The sequence below is a fragment of the Amphiura filiformis genome, chromosome 6 (assembly GCF_039555335.1).
Source record: "Amphiura filiformis chromosome 6, Afil_fr2py, whole genome shotgun sequence".
In the NCBI taxonomy this organism is placed as follows: domain Eukaryota; kingdom Metazoa; phylum Echinodermata; class Ophiuroidea; order Amphilepidida; family Amphiuridae; genus Amphiura; species Amphiura filiformis.
The window spans coordinates 45,575,346-45,600,374 of record NC_092633.1 but is presented as its reverse complement, the minus strand read 5'-3'; the positions used below and the strand labels follow the sequence as shown (position 1 = coordinate 45,600,374).

At 38.0% G+C, this 25,029-nt stretch overlaps 1 non-coding gene across 1 annotated transcript; it reads right to left on the bottom strand.

Moving 5' to 3' along the window:
• Positions 1 to 4,416: 4,416 nt before the first annotated feature.
• On the bottom strand, positions 4,417 to 4,490 carry Trnat-cgu (transfer RNA threonine (anticodon CGU)). The gene has a single exon. It is a non-coding gene; the product is annotated as a tRNA-Thr (tRNA).
• Positions 4,491 to 25,029: the final 20,539 nt, after the last annotated feature.

Below are 25,029 nucleotides of genomic sequence, written 5' to 3'. Positions count from 1 at the left end.
AGCTAAAACCCATCGCTCATCAGAAGGGTTAGAAGTATGAAATTGACTGATGCTGAATTTAATTTATACGAATAAATTTAAAAAAATCAAAATTATTTGATATCAGAAGGACATTCTTCGTATCCAGAATACAATTCGATATGCCTGATGTGCTCTAATGTCCCACAATAAATACTGTCCAAACGTTCATACCCCATCCTTTAACTAATCGTAACTCAGTTTCTGTCATTTGTCTATTGAAGGAAGGAAAATATAAGATGAGGAGAAATGTTGTTTTGTCCGCCCCCGTTTTGAAATACCGACCCATCAAGTGCAGGACAAGACCGTTGATAGCAAGCCATTCGTATGAACGTTGCCAGGCCAATAATTTCGCGCGTGTATAATGTAGTCTCGAAGGATTACCATGATTACCCAATCGGGTCACATTAGCGTTAGATGTTAGAGGAAAGAAGGAGAAAGGAAAGAACTTTGATTGACTCTATAACACATCATAATAGAGGACTCATTGCAAAACTAATTTAGTTTAGTTTAGTTTAATACCTTTATTGCATGCACAAAATATCAAATAAGGGCAACCCCGAACAGGCACGCAGGCCCACTGGATGGGGGCCCTTATACACACACCAACATAAAAGAACTAAAATTACACAGTACATAATTATAAACATATTTAAAAAACACTATAAAATACATTAAAAATACAATATAATACTAATTGAGTTGCCAAATATAGGGTAAAGACATCGCATAATTCAATAAACATTAGTGAAATTGCACAAGGTAGGTAAACTGATAAGTTCACAACTTGCAAATGTTCCCCCGCACAAATCCAAGAACACCTCGGCACAAAGATCCCCTACACACCCCAATGACGCTCCGCACCACACCGTAGCACCATATCAAATTGACTGATCAACTCTCACACCCCTCGCACTAATAGGCATTTATGTACTTCGGTTGGATGTGTGTCCACGGTTTATCGGAATGTAGCCCTCCCCCACGTATTTTTGAGGATGTGTTACGGTTTACCCATTTACACCAGCAAGATAATGTAAGATAGTAAAATGTAAATCTCGAGCTAACTCGCACCCTACTACACAATATGACGCACTTTCAATATCCTAACAGCTAAAACATATTAAAGGGGAAAATAACATGCACCCATACACCCATATAATTATCGACACCTCCACACACACCCACCCGGCAATCCAGTATAATAATAACTGGTTAATACCAGAGGTTACATAATTATAGAGTGCCGATTAAGTGTGCCTAAAGTGGCTAGTCAAGTTGTATGCATCTTTGTTAAACACCCGCAAGCACATAGAATTTCAATGAGCTCTATTTATTATTATACATAGTGCAGTTATTCTGCACAGCAAACATGATTCGACCTTTGCAGTACTTAAACCTGGTTAACAGGAAATTACTCCAGCAAAATCAATCGATAAAATCTAGCCAATCCTTCACATTGAATGGTAAACTGTACTTATGCCCAAATATGGCACTTGCAAATCAATAATCACCCACTTGGAATCCCCTGGCTCGTTCCACTGACCAAAGTTATGGACAGATATGGGAGTTGTTTTTGCTGTTATCTGTCACTTACATATCAGGTAGGTACGAACATTTACAGATGCCCCACCTACTCGGTTTTTAGCCTACATGTAATATATACATTATTCTTGATTGACATCAAGTACATAAAATATCCGTTAAGTGCTTTAGCTTTAATGCCTTTCGGAAGAGAGCGGTCCACAAGTGAGTGATAGTCACTAAAGGTTGCATTCGATTTAAACAGGGAATTTAGCAGGCCATGTGTGCCCTTCCTTACTAAATCACCAAAGTGCGAATATTTTCAAACATCTAAATTAGCTAAAAACGTAGGACATGTTACAAAACTATATTTTCTAGAATTTCAGAGAGTACAAAACTTATTGGCCGGTTATTTTTCACACAATGCCCTATACCTATAACATACACTGTTTGTAGCGGTCACGCGTCAATGGTGAGAAAACTGTGTATTGTGTATAGGAAAATGAACAGTAACTGCAGTATGACAGGATTGCTAACTACAATGATTGTTCTGACCTGTAGGCCAGTCAAGTTTATGAAATTATCCACCACTAATGGCAACAAAATCCATTACACATGCGTCCATCTTCTAAAAGCTCAGTGCCAAATTTGCATAAATCCAAAATGGCTGCTTATGCAGGGGATGAAATGAAAGTTGGTCGAATCTTTTTAAAAAAACATACCAATGTATTCCTCTCGTCATAAGGGTTCATAAAAGGTACAGTTTGAATTATCTCCGTTGTACGGTTCTTGAGTTATAGGGGAAAGATCGATGTCAAAATTTTGATTTCACAGGGGACAGAAATCTAAAACATTATCTGATTTTGATCAAAATGGTCTCAAATTGGTCCGCTTGCAAAACATTTTTAAAAAACCAGAATAGTTTGCCATATCTGAAGTGGTTTGTTCACAGATATTGGAACACAATATCTGTGGTTTGTTACCTTGGCTACACGGCCAAAAAGATCAAAATCCATTGAGCCCTGTTGACGTTGACCTATTTTGTGATGTTATCAATGTGTTATGACGTTAAACGCCAAAAATGAGAAACCGAGCTCAACCACAAAATCACTAACTGAAACCAATAAATTAATTACGAGTCGTACTGACAACTGAAAATTCAGCAACTCAAGGCAAGTAGTTATTGATTTATTGATCAAATTTTGTTTTCCTCGTTTTTGACTGTAACTCCACAACTGTTGTATGTATTGAAATAAAATTTCCAGTGCAGTAGTTGTAGTCCTTGCCCCTATAATATACATATCTTACTTGTCACCAATGCGCTATAATTTTTGAGAAAATGCAAAAATAGGCACAAAATTGGGCAAGGTTGTAGTACCCCCTTAACCCCTTATAATTTGATGGACATACTGACAATAACTGTGAGTTTTAAATTTTCATTAAAAAAATGTAAATTTATCATTTTGACACGAGAGGACCACCAATTTAATGACGAAACCCTTTTGTCTGAAACAATGGTACCAGCTTATCAGCAAATCAATTCGTCAACAAGGAATACGTAATGTAGAGACTAGAAACTAGAAAAAGGTTTATACCCTTCAACATCGGTCGTCGAATGTTGATTCCATTATTCGTATACATCTTATGTAATGTCAGAATTGTGTGACACAATCTGAAAGAGCACGTTTGTATCCACTCAAAATCTTGTTTTAGCACCCAAGTACTTCTAGTAGAAAAAGGTAACGCCAGTTAAATATCCTTCGCCATTTTGGAGCCTTGTTTATTACAACAGTCTGAGCTCAATTTTCTTACGATTATTCTCTTTTTAGATTTTGATGGGCTAGTTTTCCTTACACCAGGTTTAGCTTGTGTTTATATTATATGTGTTTAGATATCAAACATCAACCTGTAAATAACAAATAAAAAACAAGCTAAACTATAGTGTTTAGCTTGTGTTTAGATTATATACAGGTGGATGTGTGATATCTAAACATGTCGTTTAGTTAAACGGTAGAGCTGTAACACATTAGGCGTTTAGCCAAATTGTTATTATTATCAACATATTCCTTATATTATCACAAATCCAAAATAAAATCAACACCGTCCCTTTGGTTTACAAGTTATCACAATTTAAATTTATATCTAAACGCATCCTAAACACTTATATTCGTTCTAAATACTCTAAATGCGGGATTTACAGTGTACATGGCTGAGATATAGTAACACGACGTTTGTTGGGTGTTTTGATGGTGCGACAGACATCAATTGGTGCTAAAGACATCAATTAGGGAAAAAAACCCAAAACCAAGTCATTTGAGCGGAAAGAATGGAAGGCCGCAGTGGACCACCAAACAACCAATAACGCGACGCCTGAAAGATACATCAACTAAACGCCCGCAAAAAACTTCGGTTCTCTATCTAAGATTACAGGCTCAGTATAGTCCGAATTTTCGGCTTTAGACATCGCGTTTTTCTGCCATGATTTGAGGGTGTTTCCGCTCATAATTTTTTTTTTTATGATCAGGTTTGAAATCGCTGCTACAAACTGGCTGCTGAAGACGCTACGGAGCCGCTGCATCTGTTGCAATGTCAAAACACCCGCAAGACGTCGGACTATATCCCAGAGTCCAAAAACTATTATTACAAAAAGACGTCAGAAAGCAGAATAAACATGATAAAGTAATCTTTTCGACGTGATCGCACGTGGAGAACTAAAAACGCTACACGTCGCGTCGCCACGGTAGAACGTATGCAAAATGAGAGTATCCCAGCAAACACAAAACGTTTTCGACGTCATTCGCAAAAGGTTAGAATAGATAAACATTATTTAACATCAGGTTCGCCGTCGCAAATAATAAAGGAGACAAGTAGAAAAAGTGATCCCGCCTGGGAATCGAACCCAGGACCTCAGGTTTACGAGACCTACGCCTTAACCACTTGGCCACGGGAGCTTCATGATTAGGCTGGTCAAAACAGAAACATGTGTAGTGTGGATTTAACCAGAGAAGATCTGATTTAACATAGTTTAGCTGTTCTCAATGAGTGTTATCTTGGTTTAGTAGCTTTTAATGGGGTTTAAATCCTGCAAAGGTCGTGGTGAATTTTACTGTAGACATAACTGTATCATGAATGAAAATTATTGATTTTACTGTAGAAACCAATGGTGGGCCTCACCAATACCCCTAAAATGGTCATCTTTGATGGTCGGTCCTACCCCCGGTAAGGTGCTGGGGTAAAAATTGTATCACTAAAATGAGCGCAAAGGATGGGTCTACGATTAGCTTCGGTCGTTTGGGCGTAAACCATGACGGATTGGTTCCCCCCCCACCTTCGTAGTTCTAGGGTTCAACTTTTAGAAATTGTTTAGCACCATGTGAGCTTACATTCGAGAAGTTATGGTTGAGAATGTTAGAAATAAAATGAAAAAATCATCTTTCAAATCCACCAGTACTATATACTCTTATTGAAGGTGAATTGGAGCAAACTAAATAGATTTGTTTAGATGTCCATGATGCATGAAACGTATTCAGCGAATAGGAAGCCAGCCGAAATACGTTATCAATTTGACTGACGGCGCTACACAGTGTTACACATACTACTTTATAGATGAACATCGGGAAAGGATATTAAAGCTTATAAAATGATACTACAGTATTTGAAAGTTTGAAAGTGCACATGTCTTTTTATGTACGCTATATAACCATTTCTTATCAGTTGCTATCAACGTAGTAGTCGGGTTTCTTTGCCCGAATTATGTCAACATACGTCGTTTCAAAGCAAGAAAATGTTTGAAAAATAGAGTATGACCTCTAAAATGGAGATTGTGATCACGGAGCTTATACGAGTCAGATTTCCAGTTAACTTGTTTTCACAGTTTCATCGTTCACTTTCTTACGTGATTCTAAATGTTAAAGGGTCGAAGAAATAAATGTCATCACAGATTCTCAAACTAAGGCACGACATACCGCGGCAAAGTGGTTATTGTTTATGTTGCGTATGTTGTGCAAGCTGTCACGGACTAAGGGCAGTTTATACATTTTCCGTTTGGAATTTCGCTGACTGCTCATTTTTGCAGAAATCTGCTTTCTGAAAATGCATACTTTTATATACTTATCATCATTACTTTTAAAGACACAACATGATGCAGTCATGTCTACAGTAGAATTCATCTCGACCATTGCAGGACTTAAACCCCATTAAAAGCTATTAAACCAAGATAACACTCATTGAAACAGCTCAACTGATTAAATCGGATCTTCTCTGGTTGTGCACAAGTGTCTGTTTTACATGTGCGATATCGCAATAAAGCTGGTATTATAGCTTCAGTTGGGTAACCGATTATAAAGGAAACGAAAGGAAACAATGGTATGTGTACCTTTGTTCACGAAATGAGACAATGGCCTGCCTTTTGTAAACCAGCATTCTTGAAAATGAGCAACATAATGATTGTTGACTTAACACGGTTTGGAAATAATTTCTTCATATTTTTGGTGTTATCTGTCGTTTACATATCCTTCCTAAAACACAAAAGTGCGACCCTCTCCAAACACCTAAAGTAGCTAAAAATTTAGGACATGTTACAAAACTATATTTTCTAGAATTTCATAGAATAGTTTGAATGTAGCTTGTACCGTTTTTTGTGCCATCCTTCAGAACGGAGCGGTCCGTTACCAATATAGCTCAATATTTTCGGTCAAATCTCCATTCAATTAACACGGGGAGTTGGCAAGCTATGAGCTAGCTATGCTTTGCCCTCACTCATATTCTACGAAAGTGCGACCCCTTCTGAACATCTAACTTAGCTGTAATTTTAGGTCATGTTAGAGAAATATATTTGCTAGAAGTTTGGAGAATAGTTTAAATATTGGCTGGTTATTTTTCACACAGTGATGTTAACTAGGCAATGCCCATATACCTATAACATACACTGTTTGTAGAGGTCACGCGTCAATGGTGAGAGCACTGTGTATTGTGTATAGGAAAACGGACAGTAACTGCAGTATGATACACATGATACAAACCAATGTCTATAATTTACCACTTTGAGTGATCCTGCGTGGCATCTCAAGTATACTGGGGCCATGGGATTGTGTGTTCTTGTGCGCCCGTGCATTTAGACACAATTCATAACCTCATTAATAAACGCGATGCGTGCGATCCAATTACATTTAGTTATTTGTTAAAACGCGAACAACGCAAATCGAGGACCGGCGTTTGCGTGTTGTTGAGCGTCGAAAAAACTACTCGCGCTGGCTGCCGTATTTGGATTGCGCGCTACCATATTTGCACAGATTGTGATACGCACTTTTGTTATTGGTTGTCCTGATTTTGCCTGATCGATTTTTGGAAAGGGAAGATGTAAAAATCATCTATTTTTATAAACTTTTGAGCAAAATTTTGTGTTATTTTGTAAGGTGAAGAGACTAACTCGGCTGAGGGAAAGGTATGGTGTCACTGAAGTTGCCCTTGAATGGTTCAGATCTTACCTTTCTGAACGCGACCAATCAGTTGTCATTGGCAAGACTGTTTCTGAGAACCATCCTCTAATCTACGGTGTTCCGCAAGGATCTGTGGTCGGTCCAATACAGTTTATTTTGTACTCTGGTCCAATCCAAGATATTCTGAATGCTCATGGGATTAGCGGAATGGTGTATGCTGACGATACACAAGTGTATATCATGTTTGATCCGTCCTCTAGCACACAAGCCATCGCGTCAATAGAAGCCTGTGTTTCAGACATTCGGGCTTGGGCAACATCCAACAAGCTCAAGATAAACGACGCAAAGACAGAAATTGTGCATATATCGTCTCGATTTCGATCCAAAACGTCTGTGCCTTCTGTCCAGGTCGGTACTGCTGACATTAAACCTGTGGAAGGTGTACGAGATCTAGGAGTGTTCATCGATAACCAGCTTACCATGTCAAATCATGTCAGTAATGTGTGTCGGACGGCCCTTTACGCACTGCGGTCAATTAGCCAGCTGAGGAAGTACCTCGATAAGACTACTACAGAGCGTCTTGTCCACGCTTTTATATCGTCGAGACTTGACAGTTGTAACTGTCTTCTTTATGGACTTCCAGATGCTGATATCGCAAAACTGCAGCGTGTGCAGAACTCGGCAGCTCGCCTGGTTGTGGGAGCTAGAAGACGCGACCACATACAACCAATCCTTCGAGATTTGCATTGGTTGCCAATCAGAAAGCGGATTCTTTTTAAGATGCTTTTGTTAGTTTACAAATCCCTTTCAAACCTGGCTCCTCTCTACATAAGTGAACTCCTCACTCCATACGTACCCTCGCGTACTTTAAGATCGAGCTCCAAGGGACTTCTTCAGATTCCGCGAGCGTCTCGATCCGCTAAATCTGGTTACGGAAAAAGAGCTTTTTCCATCGCGGCGCCGTATGAATGGAACAGTCTACCTGAGTCTGTCAGACGTGCCAAATCTGTGCAATGCTTCAAGAACTCATTGAAGACATATCTTTTTAATCTTTGAGTACATTCACTGTTTTCTTTAAATATTTGTTGCTGAACACTGTTGTATAGATTATGGTGTATTTCAAACATGTTTTATTATGAAGTGTCATTAATTTTTGTTATTATATGTGCTGGACATGATGTTTTTATCACTTATATATTTTCTTAAAACTGTATTATAATATGTAATGACTTTAATATGTAATTTATGGGTGTGTCCTTATATGCTTTTTATGTAGTTTAATATTTTAGCTATGTTCTTATGTTTCTTATTTTTTTCATATGTAAGCGCCTTGGGGTTGTGTTTTCAATGTAAGGCGCGTTTTTATAAATCCCACTTATTATTATTATTATTAAAGTGACGGTTATGAATGAGGTTAATAACTTTGCGTCGGTAATATATCGGGCATTGCGAAAAATCTAAACATTTTGCTTTGGACCTCGGAATATCCCTCGGGTCCAAAGGCAAAATGTTTAGATTTTTCACAATGCCCTCCAAATAACCGATGCGCAGTTATTAACCTCTAATCAATTCATGGTTTGGATTCTTCTAACGATGGCTCTGATTGGTTCTCGCTATCAAAGAGTGTATGAATGTTAAAATCTTTTAAACAGTGGCCAAGTTTATAGCTTTTATGTAAGAAGGGGTCCTATTCTAAAACTGTTTGACCATCATTCTGAATGAAATCCTCGCTACAATCGTGCTTCTCAGGTGTCTTCACAATAGCGTCTCTTATAGCCTTCAAATCATAATTCACTTTGAGAAAAAATACTCCTCCGGATGGTATGGTGGTAACTTGCTTACACTTGGGGCACGCGAGATATTCCTGCTGTTGGGGGTTTGAAGCAACGCAATTCTGAAGACATTGCAAGCAATACGAATGACCGCATTCAAGGACACGAAATTGTTCATCCAGAAAATCGAGACAGATGCTACATTTTAAAACATCCCGTGGACCCGGAGGGGTCCTATTTTAAAATTGTTTACAGATTCTTTAATCGGCGAATTAAAGTGCAGGTTACATGACAGAGGTCTCCCAAAATGTCATTATGAATCAATGATGCGGTATACTTTCACAGTCTGGTCATCCGCTACGGCAAGTCTTCGTCCAGGTATGATAACCAATCCCCAAGGATCATTCAAACAGTCAGTGGACACCATGGCTAACAGTTGTCCTGTTTTAGTACAGTACTGACCAATCTGTCTGTCACATGTAGTTGCAAGGATTGACTCTGTTTTGTCATCGAAACAAAGTCCTCGAACACGCGCTTCAAAGTTGAGTAATAATATTCCCGAATTAACATAAAAGATTCGGACGTCTTTAAAGTTACTTTCCATTTGTAGCGATTCCGTGCGAAGCAGTGTCAGCCTGGATTGGAGATATGATATTCTCTGCCACATCAAAGCGCGCTATGTTTCGCCCACTATCCATCAGTATAAAGTTGCCGTGGTCGGGATCACAGGTAACACATGTTGTGCCTTCTTCTTTCAACCACTCATTCTCATCGTATTCCCCGGATGCAGAGAAGATTTTGACAGTGTTTGATCCATCAACGACTATGAACTTTCCTTGAGGAGTCACTGCTACATCAGTTGGTTTGTTGAGAGCTCTAGTATGCCAGGGTGTTTTTAAGCAGAAATTGCGCTCATATATGCCTCTTACATTTTCCCATACGCTCACTCTATTGGCCGTATTCTCAACAACAGCTACTAATCCTTGCGGTGTGGCAGCTATACCTTGAGCCTTCCCTAATTTATAGAGCCACCCTCGTCCAAATTCACTCTGTAAATCAAGTTTTATGGTCTTATCCGTTTTCAACCGACCACACTGAATACTGCCAGTTGCAGTTTCTGGAATATATTCCATCCACGCTACAGTGGTGTTAATTTCTGGTGGCCTACTGTTAACCATCGCTTCAGTTTCATTGTAGACTGATTTAAGTTGTGCTTTGTATTTATCACTCGACGGCTTCATTTTATTAACTTTCTTGAGATGTTCTTGACATTCTTTGAACTTCTTCATGGCCCGTTCCGCCTTCACTCTCTCGATGTCTACCTCCCTAATCCTCGCTTGGCGTATATCTTTAACATCACTCAACAATTTCAGCTTGTTTTCCTCTAATACTGTTATCATATCCTTAAAATGCGCATTAATTTCACTTTCCATTTTGTTTGCAGATTCATTGATTCGTTGACTTACATCTTTGTTTTTATCTAGATAATTTTGATATCGAGCTGTTGCAACGTTTAAGTTCAACTGAGCGCGTTCTTTCTCTGTTTGACCATCATTCTGAATAAAATCATCGCTACAATCGTTCTTCTCAGGTGTCATCACAATAGCGTCTCTTATAGCCTTCAAATCATAATTCACTTTGAGGAAAGATACTCCTCCGGATGGTATGGTTGTAACTTGCTTACACTTGGGGCACGCGAGAGATTCTTGCTGTTCGGGGTTTGAAGCAACACAACTCTGAAGACATTGCAAGCAATACGAATGACCGCATTCAAGGACACGAAATTGTTCATCCAGAAAATCGAGACAGATGCTACATTTTAAAACATCCCGCATAGCTGGACCTGGTGATGCTTCAGAAGGGTTTGTCCGGCTCCTTCCTGGTAAAAATGTCCCTTGTCTTTTCCTGCGCCACATTGTGACCGGTGGTTTGTCTCTATTTACAAGGCAAGAAACAATACAATTTATTTAGAATTAACCAAGCACATTCCGACATATATATATAATATACGACCTTTTAAAAAGAATTTAGTTAATCTTGGTGTTTGTTTTTTTGGCATTGTTATGTTTGCAACTTAAACTTTGTTTTTTATTTGACCATATTTTAGGCTTAAAATTACCAGAAAACCTCGCATAGGGTAAAGAAGAATAATACAAATTGACAGAAATCGTATATTATGGCTTTAATAGCATATAACAGGTTCTGTCTGCTTTTTAGAGAACAAGAAGTGTTCTGAGGAAAAAGGTGTCTTGAGGCAGTTTGGTTTAGTGCACAGTAAATCACCACAAGTGGTTTATTTTTGTTTTGATTTTGTCTCAAGCTATACGTGGTTGTTAAAACGGGGAGATATTGTCGAATTCATGACAACGTATATGTGACTGGACACTACGAATGAGCCGTAAACCCGGCATATTGTATTCTGAATTACAGTGTAAAATATGCGTGAATGTCGTATTCATAGGTATCTCAATTCGGCGCGACAAGTATCTCATCAAACACTGTTTAAACCAATCAATAATCCTATTGCTAAAGAGGATAATAAGCTTCTACCTATTTCTATAGAATCTTTTAAATTCTGTTCCTTCAACAAAATTGTAGCTTTTTTCGGGGCTACATGTGTCTCTTATTCCACATTTCTGGTAATAAATATCAAACAGTCATAATTTGCGGTCATTTCAAATCATCCCCAAGTCAATGAGGTTCAGGAATGTCCTCTCATTGTTAATTGTTGGTTATACATACAATGCTTTGTTATCCAACATTTGAACAGGATTTAGCCAAAGTAAATAAAGACAAGAACTATTCTATAGAAATAGGTAGAAACTTATTATCGTCTTCAGCAATAGGATTATTTATTGGTTTAAACAGTGTTTGATGAGATACTTGTCGCACCTCAAGTTATTGAGATACCTATGAATACGACCTTCACGTACCATTTACATTGTAACTCAGAATGCAAGTTTACGGCTCATTCGTAGTGTCCACTCACATATAGGTTATGTCCGCTCGCATTACAGACACAGATATTAGGGAACATGATGACATATAATGAAATTTGTGTCGAGATAAAACAATATTTTTGAACGACGATAATATTTGACATCAATAGTCCCTGTATAGATTATCGCACTTCACTGGTGGATGGTGTTTGATTTGAAACACAATTGATTATGCTCTTTTAGTTTCTTACCTGACGGAAACGTATGCAAGTCAATGTAGACTAACTGACTAACTGACTAAGGTTGTGATTATCATGGCCCACAACATACAATGACTAAATATGATTATTTAAAGTCCTCTTCCAAAAAAAGAATCAACCAAAAATCCAAAAGTCGTACACCTTAATTTTATTCAAAGTACGCCAAGTACAAACTCCAAATTCCACTTATCACAGTTGCCAGATTATTGGGTGCTGTTTATTCTATCGTAAAATTAGGATCTTTGTAAGTAGATTGTCTATGAAACAAATACACCGATAGACAAGTGTATACAAAAAAAAAAAATCGAATGTTGGTCTAAAAGTAAAATACTATGTTTGTTTTTGTTTTGATGTAATGGGCATCCCTTTAATATAATGTTTTCACTATTAAGGCTATCCAGCCTATTGCTATAAATATATGGTAACTAATCATGGTAACTATCGGACATAAATATGACAATATTCAGCACGATATTAGCCATTTTCCCCAGTAGCAAACTGTAACATGGTATTGGTATAGTTAAACCTAGGGCGCTTGCAAGGGTTTTAGTCAACACATAGTACCACCATAGTGAAACTTATGTGCCATTTCTTATGGCGCTTTGAAAGGTAACCGCATTTCTATACGTCTTTTTGCTTGAAATTCAGCTTGAAAATAAAGAAACTGACACACGGGTCATGTACCAATCGCTCTCAATGTCCGGATGTGATATCACTATACTAGACTAGTGGGATGTTGATATTCCTCCGCACTGTTAGGGACCGATCGTTATTTACGGCAGGGGGGAATGGGCGTTTTGGAAAAAAATATTGGGCAAAAAATTCGCGTTTCCCCCTCGCGTCCGCTCAAAATGTTCGGATTCCCCCTTGTTTTCCCAAATTTCTCCATTTAAAATTTAACAATCCCCTCTCCTGGTGTAACGAAAAATGTCGCCTTCCCCCCTCAAGACCCAATAAAATTTCGGGTTCCCCTCTCAAAATGCCCATTCCCACCCCTGTCGTTAATAACGATCACTCCCTTACGAGGCCAGTAAATTTGGGTTGTTGATTCCTAATTTTGTTGCAGGCGACATGTACGCACTCTATCTGCCATCACCTCTAAAACATCTGACATGTCTGGTGACGCATCGGGGGCATGTTGTGTGGTTGACAGACAGACAGCTCGACACGCACTACTTTCTAAAAGGTGCGGACTGTATTTATTCCGAGCCGTGCGGGTCTTTTCAATTTGGAAAGCTTTGAGCATGTTTGATATCCATTAAAGCAACAACTTTTTTTTGAAGGTTTTTTTTATTTCAAACTCTAATGGTGACCCGCAGGTCAAATTGCTAGAATTGTACATTAAACACAACTAAACAGACACAATGCAATTTGCAGGCAGCAGCTTAATCAGCGCCAATATTGCAACATTGAAACAAACACCTATACAAACATCCAATCCAACCCAACCCCATCCCCCAGTAGGCAATAATGTGCCTTGCCCATGGACATAACACGTTGGCATGAACGGGGCTCAAACTCGCAACCTATGGATTATGAGTCGGGCGCCTTATCCACTCGGCCACACGTGCTCCCGTGCTTTTCTAACATGTCAAATTGTACCAAATTCAATTATATCATTCATTTTAATAATTCCAATTTATTTTTTCATAAGTGTGTTATTATACTGTAAATAACAAAATGAATTGCTTTTAATTACTGGTGTCACAAATCATTACCACATCAATAAGCTTAAAAGCGGGAATTGGAATGTTCTTCTTGTGAGTTACTCATTATTGCTTTTCACCAATTTACTTTATTATGTTTCATTAATTTAATAGTTTATTATGTTTCATTGATTTTGTTTTCAGTGAATGGTTTTAGAGAACGTAACCTATAATGATCGATCATTTATATAGGTTATGTTCTCTGAAACCATTCACTGAAAACAAAATTAATGAAACATAATAAACTTAGTGGAGTAGAGAGCGAGGCTTTCATGACGCGTGACGGCATTCACGGACAGAACATATTTTGTAAAAATGGAATAGCAAACGAATTTGTAAAACGACCTTTGGGACTTAAGGTCAGATTTTATAACTAACGTTTCCACAAATGGAAACAATGCATTGAAATTGGAATTTTTGTTTCTTCTTTAATAGGGAGAACGTTAATCTGGGGCAATTTAATGGTCTAGCGCCCTCTCGTCTTTGATGTTGTTAAATTGATTCACATTAATATGACAAAATGTCAATCCGAAGGTCCTCTTTTTTCTGTAAAAACGTTGAAAATAAGCCCTTAAATCATAAAAATCCGCCTATGAGCCGGTCGCACCCCAATAAATCCTGGCTATGGGCCTGTGCATGGCCGCAGTGTCGCCCTTCCCTCGTATCAATGTCTATCTCCCTATTTTGCTTCCTCCCCCTCCGAATGATGGCGAATCAAAGCTCTCTACGATGTATCGTAGAAGCGCTCATTGAACACACATGGGGCAATTTTAATCTAATTACAATATCACCGAGGCGTTGGAGGCAGCCAGAAAGATCACTAAAGGAGCCTGTAATAGATTGAGAACTTCTTGTAGTTGAGAGCAGTTAAGTGATGAAAATTGGGATCAGCAATTTTCTCTATTATTGTAGTCACATCCCTGCCTGGTTTAAATCATGACAAGCAGAACCACTGGCGATTGGATATACTTTATAGATCAGAGGTAGGTGGACAACACTTACAGAGATCAAGATAAAAATAAATTGAAAAAATGAAAGAAAAAAATCAAATAAATATAAAAAAAACTATCTTAGCGCCCTAACGTCTCGAACCGAGGCTAATGGATAAGGCTCGAGCTATTGGTCAGCTTGAGGCTGGCATAACTCAGAATCAAGTTGCGGCAACTTTTGGAGTTTCCCGCAGTATAATCTCCAAGCTAAAAGCCTAATTTCGTCAGACCGGAGAGGTCAAAGACAGACCCAGAAGTGACCACCCAAGAAAAACAACGGTTGCAGAAGACCGGTACATCAAGCACTTCGAAACCGTAGACTAATGAGACAATGTGATATTTTGTACTCGTGTTTACTGATGCAAATGGCGCAGACAATGATAGATTTGGCACATTTTGTTTAAGACCTCTCTGTCTTTCAAAGACAGTTATTCAACCGTGGAATAAGTTATGGTCACACATTTGGTGTCATTTTTGACAGGAAAGAATAATGTGTGTATTGATATGAAACAATAATGAAATTAAATGTCAAACATTTCTGATATATAGCCGTTTTGGAAAGTTTCCAAACTTTTTTTGAAGAGTTTATGTTAGGTAGATCTAATGTAAGACAGTTTTCAAAACATGTCTACAACTTCATTAATTCATCAAACACATTATACTTCAGTGGCTAAAGGGAACGCTTATAGAAGCTTATAGACATGATGGATGGGCCTCTTTGCCATCATACAGACGCTTGCTAGGGACGCTTAATTTGAATAGCCCTCTTGACAGCTCTTGACAGCTCTTGACTTTTTCTATAAAAAACGAGAGGGTCTTACGTTTCCCGTGTTAAGGTCCAAATATTTTCATATGTTGACACATATCTCATGAACTGCATACAAGAGCTGTTGAGCTGAAAATGTATTATTTGAATTACCTGTAAAGCTCTTAACCGCGGCTCTTAATGAACTAGATATTATTGGGAAGATCGGGCACAATATTTCTTTCGGGATTTCTTTTCATACACTAGTTGAGGATACAGCCAAAATATGCAAAATTAAAGGAACTGCGCCTGTTAGTTCTTGAGTGTAAGCCTGACGTCATTGCTTTAATGGAGACTAAAATCTTAATTCTTAAATTGTAGTCTTCAATTTGTTTCATGTTTTGACTTCATTCATTTGTTTTGCAAACAATATTTGTTTGAGTTGTATTTCTGTGCTGTCATGCTAGGCCTTATTACTATTTTCTGCAATCAGTTTCCATATTGAATTATTTGTATTTGACATTAAATGAATTATATATTTAGTTTGTATTTGGTGCAATCAATACTTTTGAATACTATTAATGTTTTATAGCTATACTGGTTCATAGGTTGATTTTTGTAGTGTTTTATCTTTTAAGTAGTTTTAATGCTTATTGGGCCCCCATATTTGATCCTTTAATAGGGAGAACGTTAATCTGGGGCAATTTGTTGGCCGACTTAAACAAACTATTTCCCAGATTGAATCAATGTTCAGTCTTAAAATCTAGAGTGTTAATATGGAACTATGCAGCAAATAAGCATACACGGGAGAGCCGGGCATACCCGGGAGAGCCGGGCATACCCGGAAGAGCCGTACACACTCGGGAGAACCGGCATACCCGGGAGAGCCTTGCACGGGAGAGCCGGGTATAACCCATGTGCTAATTATGAACAAAATTTAATTATGAAATACACTGCAAAAATATTTTTTAAATTTAGATATTTAAACTATACAAATTTAAACAACTGAGGTTGTTTAAGTGCCACGTTTAAACAAGTTTTCACTCTGCATGGAAGCCATCACCAGAAGCCTTTATGAAGAGTAAGAGTTCATGTCATCTGGCATTTGACATCATCCCACGTGTGGAGAATCATTCCAATATCGTCACTCTACTACGATGATTGCCTATAATTTGATCAGCTCGTAATCGGCGAGCCTTATAACATCGCGGATTAATATCAATTTATTTTATTTTGAGACATCTCGCCAGAAGCATCACAAATTATTACCGTAACCACCCGGGTATAAGCCCACCTTCGGTTATAAGCCCACCCCCTATTTTTCAAAACATTCTGGGAACAAGGGTGCACTCAGGTATAAGCCCAGTACTAAATTTTGGCCAAGTTTTTAAATCAAATCAATGCTTTACTCTCTCATATTTAAGAACAAATCAATGCTTTACTCTCTCATATTTAAGAACAAATATAAAAAATATCACTTGGTAATTAACATTCCACACTTATAATTTTAAGAAATTGACATATAGAAGATAGAAATTACTGGTACATTGGGCATACATACAAATGGGGGTGATTGTTCTTATTTTTTAATTCAAGCACTAGCCCTTCCCCGGTTATAAGCCCACCCCCATTTTTGAAGTGAAATCTGCCACCTAGGGGGGTGGGCTTATACCCGAGTGGTTACGGGTAATTAAAGTCCTATAATTTTGTCTACTTTCTTTAACACGCAAAATGTAGACCTGATAGGCCAACTATATCACTCTTAACGTAGGTCTACTTTTCGGCGTAGCGGTAAAAGCCTAACAATTCCCGCCGATTACAAGTTGAGTGTTTAAAATTTTGACAAAAGAGTACAAAATATGGTTCAAGCATCTAACTCCAATCAACATGTACATCAATGATCTTCCACTTCCACTCTGGAGCGTGTTTGTGGTGTACATAGTATGCACCAGGTAAAGAATTATTTTGTACAGGTAGTAATCGAACTAATTCGACTTGGATCAAAGCACGTGTCTTTAACTTACTCCGTGCTCGGTGAGCGATTGGTTAAAAACCAATCATTGCCTAAAAACCAATCGCTAACAGCTCAGCGATGTAATTAATTCAGGTATTAGTTGTTTTTTCAAAATGCCCAAGCTAAATCCTATTGCTGAACGCCAAGTCTCACAATATCTGTATAGAATAGAAAAATTGGTGACAATAAGAGCACATTGTTGCATATTGAGATGAATTGATTTTATTCCTAGCTAAGATCTTTTAGGTATTTAGGAAGTTAGGGTCTTGTTATCTTTTCAGTTTTCGTAAGTCTATTGTTCAGAAACGAAAACGCAAGGGATTAAGTAAGTTGATCTGTAACTTGAATTCATTGTTAACTTTTAAGTACCAATCAGCTTATTTCAATAGAGGTAGATGCCTGTGTCAATAAAGGCTGGAGAGACAAGATTACGGAACACCGGTATTTTAATGGTCTAGCGCCCTCTCGTCTTTGATGTTGTTAAATTGATTCACATTAATATGACAAAATGCCAATCCGAATACAAAGGTCCTCTTTTTTCTGTAAAAACGTTGAAAATAAGTCCTTAAATCATAAAAGTCCGCCTATGAGCCGGTCGCACCCCAATAAATCCTGGCTATGGGCCTGTGCATGGCCGCAGTGTCGCCCTTCCCTCGTATCAATGTCTATCTCCCTATTTTGCTTCCTCCCCCCCCCCCCTCCGAATGATGGCGAATCAAAGCTCTCTACGATGTATCGTAGAAGCGCTCATTGAACACACATGGGGCAATTTTAATCTAATTACAATATCACCGAGGCCTTGGAGGCAGCCAGAAAGATCACTAAAGGAGCCTGTAATAGATTGAGAACTTCTTGTAGTTGAGAGCAGTTAAGTGATGAAAAATTGGGATCAGCAATTTTCTCTATTATTGTAGTCACATCCCTGCCTGGTTTAAATCATTACAAGCAGGACCACTGGCGATTGGATATACTTTATAGATCAGAGGTAGGTGGACAACACTTAAAAAATGAAAGAAAAAAAATCAAATAAATCAAAAAAAAAATATCCTAACGCCCTAACGCCTCGAACCGAGGCTAATCTGGATAAGGCTCGAGCTATTGGTCAGCTGGAGGCTGGCATAACTCAGAATCAAGTTGCGGCAACTTTTGGAGTTTCCCGCAGTATAATCTCTAAGCTAAAAGCCCAGTTTCGTCAGACCGGAGACTGGACCGGAGAGGTCAAAGACAGACCCAGAAGTGACCACCCAAGAAAAACAACGGCTGCAGAAGACCGGTACATCAAGCACTTCGAAACCGTAGACTAATGAGACAATGTGATATTTTTTACTCGTGTTTACTGATGCAAATGGCGCAGACAATGATAGATTTGGCACATTTTGTTTAAGACCTCTCTGTCTTTCAAATACAGTTATTCAACCGTGGAATAAGTTATGGTCACAAATTTGGTGTCATTTTTGATATGAAACAATAATGAAATTAAATGTCAAACATTTCTGATATATAGCCGTTTTGGAAAGTTTCCAAACTTTTTTTGAAGAGTTTATGTTAGGTAGGTCTAATGCAAGACAGGTTTCAAAACATGTCTACAACTTCACCAATTCAGCAAACACATTGTACTTCAGTGGCTAAAGGGAACGCTTATGGATGGGCCTCTTTGCCATCATACAGACGCTTGCTAGGGACGCTTAATTTGAATAGCCCTCTTGACAGCTCTTGGCAGCTCTTGACTTATTCTATAAAAAACGAGAGGGTCTTATGTTTCCCGCGTTAAGGTCCAAATATTTTCATATATTAACACATATCTCATGAACTGCATACAAGAGCTGTTGAGCTGAAAATGTATTATTTGCATTACCTGTAAGGCTCTTAACCATGGCCCTTAATGAACTAGATATTATAGGGGGGGGGGACCAGGCGCAATATTTCTTTCAGGATTTCTTTTCACAGTCATAGTCTCATAGTCGGTGCCACCATTCATTATTGATCACATCCTTCGATCATATTAAGGGAGTGGATAATAACGTTTTCACATATTTTTGAGGGACATGAGAGCACATCAGACATGCTATTTCGCATTTGAGGTGTATTGTTCTTGGGTTTTGTATGACTTATTAACGAAGGAAAATGTATGTATCATGTTTGGTATCCAAATAATTGCATGAATTTACTCTTCTCAAATATGTATTTTGATTTCGCCTTGGCCAATCCTAGTGAAAAATATGACGGTTCAAAATGGTATTGAGACTTTTGGGACACCCTGTATTTATACATAACCAAAGTGATGCTTTTAAAAAAAAATATTCACAACTGTGAATATCTATGCAGAAAAGATTATACCAATTTCTGTCTCTTTTATAGAAACTTGGTGGCTCTGAAAAGAGCCGTTTAGTATTATGGTAATTCTAATTTAAACCTTATTTATGATTAAGACTGTGAGTACTTTCTTGGACTCGAATTTGATATCAAGTCTAGACTAGGACCTGATACCGAATGATAGGTTTCAATCTTGAGGATGGTGAATGTGAGTCCTTTCCTGGACTCGAATTTGATACCGAGAAAAAAACACTTATTTTTCATGATATCCGAAAAGCATTTCAAGTGATGTAACATGAGAATACAAAAAAATCCCAGGCACATTTCATATAGCATGTCAACAGTGTTCGTGTGCATGGACGCCATGGAGTAAGCTGCTACACTAAACTGGGGTGTCTGTTATGTGACAATTTTATGCTGTCGTAAACTGGGGCAAGTTTTACAAAGAGTCTTTATTTAAACTGAACATTGTAACAACTTACACCATATGACCAATTTAACACTAAAGAACAGATAAATTCAGGCAAATTTTTTTTCAACTGTCAAAATATTGCATGGCCCCAAACATACGTTGTCATGATCATTGAAGTAACAACTGCGCAACAACATACAATGACATAATGATATTTACTCTGAATATAGGACAAGGAAAGAAAGATATCCTACCACCGTGAAAAGGAAAAATGCTTATAGGCCTGCATAACGTGAGCTTCAAATACATCTGTACATAGGCGTTGTGAATAGTCAAAGCACTATAAGATACATATGGCAGTTAATACAGTTAGGTATATATACGACAGTTTTCCAAACATGTCTACAACTTCATTAATTTAGCAAACACATTTTCCTTCAGTGGCTAAAGGGAACATGATGGATGGGCCTCTTTGTCATCATACAGACGCTTGCCTGGGACGCTCAGATTAAATAGCCCTCTTGACAGCTCTTGACTTATTTTAATATATAAAAAAAAACAAGTAGATGCGCTTCCTCCTGGAAAATGTCAAGGAATTCAAATACGCGAGGGTCTTACGCTAGTTCAAATATTAACAACAATAGTTTTTCATACTTTGACACATATCTCATGAACCGCATACAAGAGCTGTTGAGCTGTTGTTTGAATTAGGCCTACCGGTAGCCTCTTCAATAACAACAATAGTTTTTGATACTTTGACACATATCTCATGAACCGCATACAAGAGCTGTTGTTTGAATTGGGCCTACCGGTAGCCTCTTCAATAACAACTAGATATTATAAGGGAGACAGGGCGCAACTTTCTTTCGGGATTTCTTTTCATACTCTAGTGGAGTAAATAACCTCATAGTCGGTACATTGCTACCAACGTTCATTATTTATCACATTCTACGATCATATCAATGTACTAGTACCACATGTGTCAGGTTTATTCTGTAAGCAGTGATAAGGTTGGTTTTGATCATACCTCTACAAAACATCTAATATCCTGTCGATTTCACATGACGTAGAGTTGAAAATGTCCTATGCATTAAATAAGTCAGTATGGTAAGGCTAATCAAGTGGATCTAGCGAGCCAGCATCAGTAGTTAGCATCGGTAGTGAAGGCGTGTGAGTTACGACCTCCAAAGTCAACGGCAGTCCACTGGCGGATGAACAGAGGAGAAGGGAAATGGTGGTTATCCTTAGTCCACCCTGTAGAAGGCTACAGTATTAGCCTAGAGGTAGAGGCTGGTCATGTAGTTTGGTGTGCTAGGCTATCTGTCGGAAGGTTGTAAGATCTTGAGCTTTCTCATTTATCCTCTATCCCATCCCACTCATTGTGGCCCTAAACGTGCAGACACCGCAGTGGGTGCATAGCGTGCCGTGGTTCGGAGAGTCACGTAAAATGGTGGTCCCGTGTACCAGACGAGCAATATCTGGACATGTAAAAGTTGCAGGCCTTTTCGTAAAGAGCAGGGGATCAGCCCAGGCCTGTTGTCTGTCACACTCAGCATTGAGGTCAACTTGCGCCGCCCTTAGGGGCTTGGCAGCCTATCGACCCGTGGCGCGCTTTGAGGGATGAGCGTGGATAAATGCCGTTTTATTATTATTATCAATGGAATGGCGGAAAGACGGAGGTCTGTCCTGAAAATGATACCTTTACAATGGTCTCCAAACGGTTTCATTAGTTTCTGCAAGGTAGCAGGCAAATGGTGGTGGTAGAATAATTAATGTATGTGTCGGGTGGAAGAAATACCAATCTGAGAAGAAAGCGGTAGGCCTACATCAAGGTCTGCGGACATGTCTATAGCATAATCTTCAGAGATCTACCGGTACCTGTCTACAATCTCAGCAATCTTCAAAATCCTCTGCTACGATGGAATGACGACACTAATTATCAAATGTACAATATAAACGTCTTGTGATAAAACGCATGTCAACAAAGAGTGACCCAATGTTTTATATTATAATCTTGCTCATTATCTTATTTCATGGATAACATTAACACTGGATAACAAAGATTTTGCTACTGGGGTAAAACTATAAGTAGCAAAATGTTTGCTTTAAAATGGTACATGTATATCATTTGACTTCAAACGATATCCAGAAGCGGGGTTACGGTTTGTTGAACTCTGTTCCTTCAACAAAATGGTACCTTTTTCGGTTCTACATGAGTCTCTTTTTCCACATTGCTGGTAATAAATATCAAACAGTCATAATTGGCGGTCATTTCAAATCATCCCCAAGTCAACGAGGTTCAGGAATGTCCTCTCATTGTTAATTGTTGGTTATACATACCTAGACAAAATACAATGCTTTATTATCCACCACTTGAACAGGATTTAGCCAAAGCAAACAAAGACTAGAGCTATTTAAGGATTCTATAGAAAAAGGTAGAAGACTATTATCCTCTTCAGCAATAGGATTATTGATTGGATCAAATGAGAATCATGTCGCACCAAATTAAGGTACCTTAATGAATACGACCTTCACGCACATTTTACACTGTAACACGGAAGTACTATGCTGTTACTCAGAATACAATTTGCCGACTTTACGGCTCATTCGTAGCGTACGGTCACATTTCAGTGACGGTTTAACCCTAACATCGATGGCGGATATATTTTATCATGTCTTTTTTTATAGCATTCTTAGTAAAAATAAGTGAAAGTGTGGCGTGCTCGGTAAATTCTGACTTCATAATTATTTGAAATCAGCGACCTTGATTTAGCCAAGAATACATTTTCCTCAAGAGCAGATGAAAAGTTTTCATTTGTTGTCCATTTGTCTAAAGTTAGACATCGGACATTTTCAGCCTGTTACTATACAAAGTGATTAGTTTCCATAAATAGGATCTATCTTGATATCCGGGCATGATCATGTTTTAACAACTGATACGTTCCAATCGTATTTCATGGATAATTTGTCTAAAGTTAGATATCGGACATTTTCAGCCTGTTATAAAGTGATTACTTTCCTGGGATCTACATCGATATATACATGATTATGAAACAACTGCTGATACGTTCCAAAGTTACAGAACTAAGGTGGTACAACACCCTTGGTAAATTTGTGACTATTTTTGATTTTTTTCTCAACAAAATATTAACACACTGGTAACAAAAGTTATGTATATTATATAGGGCAAGGAATCCAGTTACTACACTGGAATTTCAGTGACTCAAGACAAGTGGTACGTTATTTATGATTTCTTAACATATACAATGAACCACTTGTCTTGAATCACTGAAATTTCACTGAAGTAATTGGATTCCTTGCCCCTATAATATACATAACTTTGGTTACCAGTGTGTAGTTATTTTTTGAGAAAAATGCAAAATTAGTTGCAAAATTTATCAAGGGGTGTAGTACCACCTTAAATCACAAATGTTTGGTAGAATTTGGTATCCATTCACTTCTTGTAGTTGCAGACGAGCATGCCACGTATAAATGTAATTTGGCAATGGAAAGAAACATCTCAAAAAAAGTAACTAACCCCCTTAAATAATGACCATTATTCAAAAACGGGAGATTGTATTACAAACCTGTAAAATGCGTTGGAAGCAGAATATATTTCTGCACATTTTGACACCCCATTTGTAGCAATTGACTAAATGCTGACGTCACAGCGTACATTTAAATCAATGTAACCCAAGATTTAAAATTTGCAGTAAATTGTATTGATTTTGTATTCAATGTAATGGAAGGAAATCTGTGTAATGATATCTCGGTGTTTTTGTATTGTAAACATTTGTATGTAAGTGCAACTTTCACATCTGGACCTCACTACATTAAATTGACCGGTGTTTTATTGTTTTCTGGGCTATCGTATCGAATGAGGTGTCAAAATGCGCAGAAATAAATTTTGCTTCCAACGCATTTTACAGATTTGCAATACAATCACCCGTTTCATTACATAGTTCTAGATTAGAACAGTTCATGAGACCAACTTTTTACTTACAAGTTGACGTCAAATGACCTTTGACCTCAGTAGCTCTCAGTTATGTGACCTTAGAAACAACCAACTGAACTGTTCATATGAGACCAAATTTAAACCAAGAGTCTTACATAATTGGTATTTTACAAGTTGACCTCAAATGATCTTTGACCTCAGTATACGTTGAACAACACCAATTTTCTATATTATAGATATGAGTTCCCATAGGGCAGCTATGACCTCAGTTTGGTTGCAATACGATTTAAAAGGGCATTTCGTGATCCACAGCCTCACCCCCCCCATTTTTCTCAAAAAAAGTTGAGATTTTTGTACCACTGGAAACCTCTGGGTACATAATGTTTATGTACCAAATATTTCTTGCAAATTAATTTGTTTCACAAAAATATCGTGAAATTTGAATTTCGTTCTGGTATAGGCCTACCAGAAGGAAATTACAACACATTGTCTACGGAGCAGTGTAATACATTATAGTCATGCATAACTCGCAAACGCAAAATCATAATCAACTGAAATTTTGGGAATAAGCTTTTTTCGAGGATATCTACTGACAAATGTCATAAAAAGAGGCGGCTAGGATCACGAAATACTCCTTTAAACTGATCATATGAGACCAAATGTGACCATCCAGCACATCCGAGCCATGAAGTCGCCAATCACAATTTTTGAGATATTCAACCAAAATATTCTGCTTGAAATTAGCTTTAAAATGATGTATATCATGTCTATAGTACTTGACATTTAAGTATTGAAAAATCAATAAAACAGTCAATAAATCCTTTGTTTCCTATTGTTTATAAAATTATTGTTAAGTTCAATAGAGTATATCTCAATAGTGGCACTGGAGACATCCGGGCTCAGTTGTGGTGGATGGTCACAAATTTTCATGCCAGCATCCGGAGGGA